This window comes from Piliocolobus tephrosceles, chromosome 3, assembly GCF_002776525.5.
Source record: "Piliocolobus tephrosceles isolate RC106 chromosome 3, ASM277652v3, whole genome shotgun sequence".
NCBI lineage: Eukaryota > Metazoa > Chordata > Mammalia > Primates > Cercopithecidae > Piliocolobus > Piliocolobus tephrosceles.
The window spans coordinates 154,595,522-154,605,550 of NC_045436.1; the positions used below are offsets into that span (position 1 = coordinate 154,595,522).

General features: G+C 36.4%; 1 long non-coding RNA gene across 1 annotated transcript in view; it reads right to left on the reverse strand.

Annotated features, from left to right (window-relative positions):
• LOC111549820 overlaps positions 1-10,029 on the reverse strand; it is a 36,175-nt gene that overhangs the window by 11,861 nt on the left and 14,285 nt on the right. The gene's annotated exons all lie outside the window — the stretch shown is intronic.

Below are 10,029 nucleotides of genomic sequence, written 5' to 3' on the forward strand. Positions count from 1 at the left end.
TGGATAACCATTTACATAGTTCTGCTCTTTTAGGAAGTCTCTATATTATTATTTTCATTTGAAAAACGAATAGTTGACTATAGAAGATTGGGAAAAGTGAGAAACGAGTTTTGTCTATTGAGTCTGAGTTTCTCAACATGGTATTAAGCAATGATGCAGGTATCAAATTCTACTCTTTTTTTCAACTTGCCTGAGGCATTATTCTCAAGGAATTAAAAGTTTATTTGAAAGGAAGACTATTAAGGAATAGCCATGATATTTTTTAAACAATACTTTTTTTGTTTACCATTAAAAAATACACAAATGCTACAAAAGCCAAATTTTAGCAAGTTTAAGTGTTTACAATGTAGTTTGACAACTCATACAATTTGAGGTTAAATTTCAACAAAACCATCCCTTCTTTGTTCCTGTTTCACTAATTGCACCTGCGATCAGCCGATAGCTTGCTCAAGAGGTTAATTATTTGCACCTGCATTTTTGCACCTGTAATTTTGGTGACCCTTTGAAAGCAATATGCATGCCTCTATTCACATATCTAAATTGCTGAGCTAACCAAATCATAGATCTTATCTAAACTGTTCATTTTTTTTTTTTTGTTAGTGTTTTCGAGGTGAATTTGGAAATAAGCAGAAGAGTTTAAAATGTTTTAATTTTAAAAAGTTGAGTTCGTTGTATGGTAAAGAGAACAACTGATGATATTTTTCAAAGGAACAATCCTTACAAATAAACAGAAATAAAACTTAAAGATCGTTTTAAAGTGTTAGATATAATACACTTATTATATAAAAATAAATGCTATTTCAAGAAACAATAGGGTATCTCTTTAATCTTATAAATGATGTCTGTTTTTGTCTTGACGTGTCTCATGGAAGATTCAAAGGTTATGTTTAAAAGATGTTCTTTATACAGCCTGAAACGTCACCTCTGTAGGAGAGAAGAATAATTGGGACTCCTGGACCCCTAAGATTTTTATCTTTTGTTAACTGATGTGTAAGTTCAGTTCCCGGTAATTTGAAATGAAGTCAAACAGACAAACCACTTAACCTGAGATGAAAATTAATGGTTGGAAATAAATTAACTCCCTAAATATTTAATTACTTATAGACATAAAAGTCAGTGGCCAGGACCAAAGGTAATCTTTTGACACATTATTGCTCAGCAGGATATTTCTGATTGAAATCTTTGATATTTTTTCTTTTCTTTTTTTTTTTCTTCTTCTTCTTTTTTTTTTTTTTTTTTTGAGACGGAGTGTCTCTCTGTCACCTAGTCTGGAGTGCAGGGACACAATCTCTGCTCACTGCAACCTCCACCTCCCGGGTTCAAGCAATTCTCTGTTGTCAGCCTCCCGAGTAGCTGGGATTACAGACGCCCGCCACCACATCCAGCTAATTTTTTTGTATATTTAGCAGAGATGGGGTTTCGCCATGTTGGCCAGGCTGGTCTCGAACTCCCGACCTTGTGATCCACCTGCCTCGATCTCCCAAAGTGCTAGGACTACAGGCGTGAGCCCCCACACCTGGCCAAAATCTTTGATTTTTAGGAAATATTAATAAGAAAGTAAATTTTAAAAAAAATTGTAAGTTAAATGGCAACCCTAGTTTGTTCTGATAATATTTGAATCTGTGGTCTGTGTTCTGTCTCCAATATATATTTTTAAGTGTTCTTTCATGGATACTGAAATCCCACCAGCACAGAACTAAGAGAAATATTAGCTTGTTGAGACCTTGAGAACTTTAGAAGCAATAAAGCCACCAAAACCGACCAAATGTGTTGCCAATTGGAAGTCCACACAGATTTGCTTGTACATTTCCTGTGTCTATTATTCTCATTCATAATGTTGAATGTGCAAAGGGGAGAGGGAAGATGAATTTATTACAAGTGGTTCTGTCCTGTTTCTAGATTTGCCAGGTCTATGGCCCCTGACCAAGAATTGTGTTGCTGAATTACACTTAGGTAATATGCCATTGACCAAATTAAAGGAGCTCATAAGAAATTGCCGATGAAAGATGGGGCAATTATTTAGTGAAACCATGTTTCACTGGGTTAGACATTATTCTTTTTATCAGCACCCTCAGGGAATGTGCTTCTGGACTTTTACAGAGTAGTTATGTTTCCTTTGAGCCAGTAGTTCATTTTTGTATTACAGATATTATGAACATCTAGACTTGATCTATTTTATTCTTCCTGTTGGTTGACAAGAAGCTTAAAGCAGCATCACAATCAACCATCAAGGAGAGATTAGCATACTGACGTGCATTTTATGTATTCTTCATTTTATTCCCTGCTTACGTTTTCTCTTTGCTCTTCATTTTCCTTATTTATTTCTGGGATGCGGAACGATACAACAATTACCTCAAAAAATGAGATATGTACTGAAAACTGATCAAAGAAACATTGACTGTGATCTGTTAGTATTCTAACATTTTAGAAACAAATAAGAAACTAGTATGAAGAAAGATGACTGTTTTCTTGTGACTCTCCTGCTTTTCCATGGAGGGTAAAGTGTGTGTGTGTGTGTGTGTGTGTGTGTGTGTATGTAAACTTATGTGGCAGTCACAATGGTTACTAAAACACCACTTCCCTGCTAACCGGATCTCAATTTTCTTAAGCCATCAAGCAGAAGTTATTTTATCTTACAGAAAGTGGGCCTACAACTCTTCATTTAGGGAGTGGCCATCATCTATTTCTCCTGAAAGTGATAAATAAGAAATCTTCTAAGAGTTTTTGTGGAAAGATAATTTTACAAAGAGGAAATCTCCATGAGAAGTTCTCTTACTGCTGTAGCTTATAACCCTGTCTTAGAAGGAGGTCTTGTTATCTGGAGCTGTGGCAGCCTTCTTGTAAGCATGAGGCAGCAAAGCTAACCTAAAAGGCCAAAATAGGATTGGAGGATTGTGGAGTAGAAAGATGGAACCGTCCTGGGATCCTTATGCTGCTGCTGAATAGCTGAACCATTATGATGAATATTTCACCTCCAAACTAATTGTTGCATTTTTCATGGTACTTTTAATGGTAAAAGCCACAATTACATTTGCACCAACCTAATATTTTTTAATGTTACTTACAACTGAATGTGATCAATGATATAATCTTAAAACATAAGGGTTAGGAATGTTTGCAAGCCTAGCCATTTTTTCTCAGTGATTTATCAAAGAACAAAGGCTGAGCTCTTCTATAGTCACAATACTAAAGTTTACTATCTTTTCCTGTATAATAAGTAGTCTGACAGCTTCCTTTCTCTCCCTTTATTGATAGCTGTCAAAATAGCACTATCAGAAAAATCTTACCCGTGAGTATTTTTACTTTTCTATTTTTTATTTTTAATCTTCTGAATAAGATATAATTTTTAAAAGTTATTTTCAGTAGTTAATAATATATTGGCTACCTTTCCAAACTGATATTTTGGATGCAGATATCCCTTGTATTTTTGAGGCAGACTTACTCAAATTACATTTTTAAAAATACAATGAGGTACCATTTTGCCTTTAATACATACTATAATGTGTCAAAAGGAAAACCTGGCGCTTACTTCAGTAACTTTGGATTCCAATGGGACAATATGCACAGAAATAAGAAAAAAAAAAACCTATAGAGAATTTCAGAACCTCTCAGAAATCAAAAGGAAGGTACATTTATAAGTGCCAGTAATATATCAAATAGTGAAAGCTATTTGTAAAAAGAGTATTAAAAATACAGAACTATGAACAATAATATGACCTTAAACAATAAAACAGAAAGATATCAGAGAAGTAGCAGTGTGTAGATAATATTTAGAAAACATCTACAGTTTGCCTGATATGATGTCAAAAACCTTTCATATATGGTTTTCATATAGGGTTTTATGTAAGTCTTCCAATCAGCCTCCCAACTAGATTATATTCTCTCCATTTTACAAGTGAGAAAACTGACCACTGCGGAGATTTAGTTATTTATGGTTGCACAGCTAACAACTGAAGCCAGAATAGATTTGCATCTTAGTATAATTTTAAAGCCTATACTTCAACAACAATATGATAATGTCCTTTAGTAAATATATTAATAAAACAGCACATTTTCCTATATAGATCATGACCACATTTTATCTAACATACATTTATATATTCGTCTATGTCCAAAATTCTGTTCTTTGAAATGCTTCAGAGATTTTAGAAGTAAAATGTTACAATTTGGGTATTCATGTAATACAAAATGTTGTCATTATACATATTAGCCAAACTGTTTTCAGCAAGTAACCGTTTTCATTTCTATTCCTCAATTAATGTTAATCATGATTATGTTAAGTTGTATACAGTATACAAGAAATAACAAGGAGAACCAGTTGAGATTAAAACAGCTGAAACAAGACTCAGGGTAGATACAAATACCTGAATTGTAAATAATTTGAATCATATCATACACTGAATAAAGAGCAAACTTATTTAAATATCCAAGAACTAGCAGAATTTTCAATTGAAATGGTATAGTATAGTATTTATCTCTTGATATTTATGTTTTGATGTTATTTCTTCCCTTAATGTACCTTTGCATTATTCTGAAAGAATGTACCAATCTAAGAAAATGATATGATTTTTGTCTAACAGACATTCAAGTTGATTTCTACCAGCAATACTGTCTGTTTGTTCTGGGATGTAATGCAGGATAATGAACACCACACGTCTAACCTTCAGTGGCCAAAGAGGTGACTCTCTACCAGTGTTTGGTAGCAAAAGGCAAAAGCCAACTGAGAAAAATACTAGAGCCTGAGGGAAACATATGTCCCTATATACACTTATCAAAATGTCCTTCCATGTTTAGAGTCAATTGGAAGAAATTAATAAAATCTCTAGGCCAGGTGCGGTGGCTCAGGCCTGTAATCCCAGAACTTTGGGAGACTGAGGCGGGTGGATCATGAGGTCAGGAGATGGAGACCATCCCACCTAATACGGTGAAACCCCGTCTCTACTAAAAATACAAAAAATTAGCTGGGTGTGGTGGCGGCGCCTGTAGTCCCAGCTACTCGGGAGGCTGAGGCAGGAGAATGGCGTGAACCCGGGAGGGGGAGATTGCAGTGAGCCAAGATGGCACCACTGCACTCCAGCCTGGGCAACGGAGCTAGACTCCGTCTCAGAAAAAAACAAAACAAAACAAAAAACAAACATACAAACAAAAACTCTACATTCAAAAAATGTGACTGTATATTAAAGCCCATATTGTTCAATTTGTTCCCACATCATTTTCAACCCTTATGAACCCACCCGACAAGGATACAACATATATTCAGCCCAGGACTTCAGGCTGATTGTAACAGACTGTTCCCTTGCACAACAGCACAGGTTGGCAAAGCAAACAAAAAGACAACAGTTTGTCTTCCAAAATTTGGTATTTTGTACTTCATAGACATTTTGCACTGATTTTGATTTGCTTAATATATTGCTTTAAAATATTATTTATCTTACTGAATGTTTTGGCCCCTTAATCTTTGCACCTGAGGTAAGCACCCCACTTTCACCAACAAAATCCCAGTCCTAATCTCTATGATCTATTTTAATTTTATATTCTAACAGTCATAGTACAGTCAGACATGACCAAAGAACATTCTCTGTAGTAAAGACCCTTGAGGACACATTGTGGTATGTCTTTTGGAGAGGTACAGAAAAAATTTTAAAAAAAAAGGAGAAAGAAAAAGAAAGAAGTCATATCAAGCAATTTCCTAAACCAAGGGTTTTCTTAGAAAATGGAATAACAAGGTAAAGAAGTAAAAAGCGAAGAAGAATGAAGAAAGGTAGATCTTACTCTGAGACTTACTTGGAGCTTTCTTTCTGGTTTCCCTTAGGGCCAATATTCTGCATGGATGAGTAAAGAATTCCAGGTAGGTGGACAAATTCCAGTACAGAAGACCTTCTTGTATAAACTCTGTGATTAAACTGACTCACTATCTGATCTCTCCATGAACCTCTGGATATCACAACCTACCTAGCAATATATACGACCTAATTGAGTTTTAATGTTAAACCTTTGAAATGTGTACTAAATCTGAAAAATGATGTGAATTGGCCGGGCGCGGTAGCTCACGCCTGTAATCCCAGCACTTTGGGAGTCCGAGGCAGACGGATCATGAGGTCAGGAGATCGAGACCATCCTGCCTAACATGGTGAAACCCCGTCTCTACTAAAAATACAAAAAAAAATTATCTGGGCGAGGTGGCGGGGGCCTGTAGTCCCAGCTACTCTTGAGACTGAGGCAGGAGAATGGCGTGAACCTGGGAGGCGGAGGTTGCAGTGAGCCGAGATCGCGCCACTGCACTCCAGCCTGGGCAACAGAGCGAGACTCTGTCTCTAAATAAATAAATAAAAGAAAATGGAATAATATGAAGAGAGAGAAGATAATTGCCTTGCCTATCTTCATGAGCTTAGAAACAGCATACAGGCGGAGGTGAAAAGCCATTTCATGCTTCCTCTTTTGTAAGAAACTAAAATGTTTTCTAAAAGTAAAAGTAAACAAGATTTGACTACTAGAGAGTAAAGATTTAAGAATTGTATGAAAATGATCATATCCAAATATGTGTTTTCTTTTCCAAAGTGGTCATATTTATTTACTAATTCCAATGAAGTTCTGATAAATGTTTTGGAATTAATTCCTTTGACTCACTCTCAGAGCTAGATGAGGGTCATAGGAGGGAAGCAGGCTTCTTATGTTAGAGGCAGAACATATTTTGTCTGAAATACTTTTGCCAATTTAAATGCCTATCACTTACATGAAATTAATTTGGCCTATTGCTAGAAAACAAGTCTACTTGCTAAGGATGGCCATATGCCAAAATAAATTGAATTTCAATAATTTGGGCAAGCTTCAAAGGATATTGCAAAAGAAGAAATTAGAGAAGAACTGAATATATGATTTTGAAATAAATGAATAGGAGCCAATTTTTCAGGAAGTAGTTCACATTTGTCTAGAAATGCACTAACAAGTTTGACAAAAACTAAGTTGAATTATTTTATCTTCATACCTCATAAGTGATTTGCAGTTAATGTCCTCCAACAAGCTACAGATTAGTAATTATGCTGGTTTTCTATAGAAAGATTATAAAGTAAACAAATAAACAAAAATAAAAACATAAATATATATAGTCACATCTAGTTGATCATGATTCTCAAACATTTCTTGTCAGTAAGTTCAAATCAGTATGCAGGTAAAAGGCCTATCTTCCATCATTAGAATACATTGTGGTTTCATTAACTTGAGCACCTGGCAAAGTAGTTGGATTGTACCTGAGGTCACATTGTCAAAGATGCATATTCCTAAATACAATCGTGTGCACACATTCTGAGAAATGTGTTCTTAGGCAATTTTATCATTGTGCAAACATGATAACGTGTACTACATAAACCTTGATGGTATCACCTACTATATACCTAGGCTATATAATATAGTCTATTGCTCCTAAGCCTAAGCCTAGGAGCAATAGACTGTATTATATAGCCTAGGTGTATAGTAAGTTACTATGCTGAGCACTGTAGGCACTGTAACAGAACTGATGTATCTAAGCATTTCTATATGTAGAAAAGGTACAATAAATCATGATGGAAAAGATTAAAAAATAGTACCGCTGTACATGGCACTTACCATGAATGGGGCTTGCAGGACAGGAAGTTGCTCTGGGTGAGTCAGTAGGTGAGTGGTGCATGAGTGTGAAGGCTTAGGCCATTACTGTACACTACTGTGGACTTTATAAACACTGTACTCTTAGGCTACACCAAATTTATTTAAAAAGATTGTTCTTGGCCTAGTGCAGTGAGATTACACCTGTAATCTCAGCACTTTGGGAGGCTGAGGCAGGCAGATCAGTTGAGGTTGGGAGTTCAAGGCCGGCCTGGCCAACATGGTGAAACCCCATCTGTAATAAAAATACAAAAAATAAGCTGAGTGTGGTGGTGTGCATCTGTAGTCCCAGCTACTCGGGAGGCTGAGGCAGGAGAATCCTTTGAACCCTGGAGGTGGAAGCTGCCATGATCCAAAGTCACACCACTGTACTCCGGCCTAGGGGACAGAGCAAGGTACCATCTCAAAAAAAAAATATATATATATATATACATATATATATATGTGTGTGTGTGTGTGTGTCTGTGTGTGTGTGTATTTGTTCTTTATTCAACTTATTATAACTTTTTTACTTCCTAAACTTTTTATTTTAAAATTTTTAGGATCTTTTGTAATAGCGCAGCTTAAAAAAGAACAAAGCTGGAGACATCATACTACCTGACTTTATACTACAGGGCTACAGTAACCAAAACGGAATGGTAATAGTACAAGAACAGACACATAGACCAATGGAACAGAATGGAGAACTCAGAAATAAGACCACACACCTACAATGATCTGATCTTTGACAAACCTGACAAAAACAAGCAATGGGGAACACATTCCCTATTTAATAAATGGTGCTGGGAGAACTGGCTAGGCATATGTAGAAAATTGAAACTAGACCCCTTCGATCCACCATATACAAAAATCAAGATGGATCAAGGACTTAAATATAAAACCAAAAACTATGAAAACCCTAGAAGAAAATCTAGGCAATACCATTCAGAACATAGGCACAGGCAAAGATTTCATGATGAAGATGCCAAAAGCAATCGCAACAAAAGCAAACATGGACAAATGGAATCTAATTAAACTAAAGAGCTTTTGCACAACAAAATAAACTATCAACAAAGTAAACAGACAACCTACAGAATAGGAGAAGATTTTTGCAATCTATGTATTTGAAAAGGTCTAATATCTATAAGGAGCTTAATAAGATTTACAAAAGCAAAACAACCCTATTAAAATTGGGCAAAGGACATGAACAGACACTTCTCAAAAGAAGACATACATGTGGCCAATAAACATGAAAAAAAGTCAATATCACTGATCATTTCAGAAACGCAAATCAAAACCACAATGAAATACCATCTCGCCCCAGTCAGAATGGATATTATTAAAAAATAAGAAAACAACAGATTCTGGTGAAGTTGTAAAGAAAAAATAGTACTTTTACACTGTTGGTAAAGTGTAAATTAGTTCAACCTTTGTGAAAAACAGTGTGGCAATTCCTCAAAGATCTAGAGGCAGAAATACCATTTGACCCAGCAATCCCATTGCTGGGTATATATCCAAAGAAATATAAATCATTCTATTATAAAGACACAAGCATCTGTATATTCATTGCAGGACTCTTCACAGTAGCAAAGAGGTGGAATCAACCTAAATGCCCACCAATGATTGACTGGATAAAGAAAATGTAATACATATGCACCATAGAATACCATGCAGCCATAGAAAGGAACAAGATCATGTCCTTTGCAGGGATGTGGATGGAGCTGGAGGCCATTTTCCTTATCAAACTAACACAGGAACAGAAAACCAAATACCACATGTTCTCACTTATAAGTGGGAGCAAAATGGTGAGAATGTATGGACATATAGTTGGGGAGAAACACACAATGGAGTCTTTCACAGAGTGGAGAGTCAAAGGAAGGAGAGGATTAGAAAGAATAGCTAGTGGGCCGGGCGCGGTGGCTCAAGCCTGTAATCCCAGCACTTTGGGAGGCCGAGACGGGCGGATCACGAGGTCAGGAGATCGAGACCATCCTGGCTAACACGGTGAAATCCCATCTCTACTAAAAAAAAAAATACAAAAAATTAGCCGGGCGAGGTGGCCGGCGCCTGTAAGTCCCAGCAACTCGGGAGGCTGAGGCAGGAGAATGGCGTGAACCCGGGAGGCGGAGCTTGCAGTGAGCTGGGATCCGGCCACAGCACTCCAGCCTGGGCGGCAGAGCGAGACTCCGTCTCAAAAAAAGAAAAAGAAAAAGAAAAGAAAGAATAGCTAGTGGATGCTAGGCTTAATACCTGGCTGATGGGGTGATCTGTGCAGCAAACCACCATGGCACACATTTACCTATATAACAAACCTGCATATCCTGCACATGTTCCCCTGAACTTAAAATAAAAGTTGGAAATAGAAAAGAAAAGAAAAGAAAAGAAAAGAAAAGAAAAGAAAAGAAAAGAAAA